The sequence below is a fragment of the Poecilia reticulata genome, linkage group LG5, assembly GCF_000633615.1.
Source record: "Poecilia reticulata strain Guanapo linkage group LG5, Guppy_female_1.0+MT, whole genome shotgun sequence".
Lineage (NCBI taxonomy): Eukaryota > Metazoa > Chordata > Actinopteri > Cyprinodontiformes > Poeciliidae > Poecilia > Poecilia reticulata.
Window position 1 is genome coordinate 5,734,747 of NC_024335.1, and position 1,095 is coordinate 5,735,841.

The window sequence follows — 1,095 nt, forward strand, 5'->3', positions numbered from 1 at the left end:
AAACAATAAAATATAAACTATAAAATATAACATGATCTAACTTTTTTCACTTAAAGTAAAGGAGCAAAAATTGAGTTTAATTTTTTTTATTCACATTTAATACATAAACTCAAGCAAAATATAGAATAAACATACAAAATTTGTAGTAGTTTTACTCCTTATTAAGCAGATAATTCTCATTATTTTGGTTTTTATATTGAGAAGACTAGCTAATTTGTTCAGTCATCTGCTTTACAGAATCGCCTCTTGCAGCTTGCTAACTCTATTTTCAAAACATTATTGATTCAAAGGGAAAAGAAATAGGAGTGGAACTTTTCACACCACAACTGTCTGTTTTTACAAACATTAAAATTTAGATTTGAGGTGAAAAACAAAAAGCGTTGCAGTTTTTTTTCAGCCAGCTGGCTGGCAGTGTGTAGCAGCAGGTAGGAGAAAACTCTGGTCACTCACAGCGCTTTCTCCTCCATCTTCTTGAAGTGATTTAAAACTATCGGAATGTTATGGAACATTTTTTGTGGTTTTGAAACTTTAGAAACTTCTGTTAGCTTGATGGTGAAAAGCGACTCATGGAAAAAAGAGAGCACTTTAAATGAACAGTTTCTCTGATTTTACTTTTTATACGTATGTTTTATTCATTCAACAATAATAATGTTTCCACTCAGGAAAAGTTTGGAAATCAATATTAACCGTGAGGTTCTCAAAGGGGTTCAGTGCAGTGGTCTCTTAATAATTTTCAGAGCTGCATTACATGCTTTGTGAAACAGTAGCATTACTAGTAATTATCTTCCTGCACACTAGACAAAAGATTATGGACACATAATTTATAGCTAGTTGGAGTTTTAACCTATAACTTTCTGAACGTTTCATCATCTGAAAATGTGATCTGGTCACAAATGATCAAAACTATAATTTTGATGGGTTTCAGACACGTGACCCGGATGACGCGCGAAATTCAAATTGGGTCCGGAAGTGGATTTCTCCGGATCCAAACAGAGCACAGCCAGTACGCTAAGGCCCTAAATGGGCTGGAACCAGGGGTGAAATAGTTTTAAATTCTTGGGGGTAGTATGACAAAAAAAAAAAGCACATATGTTA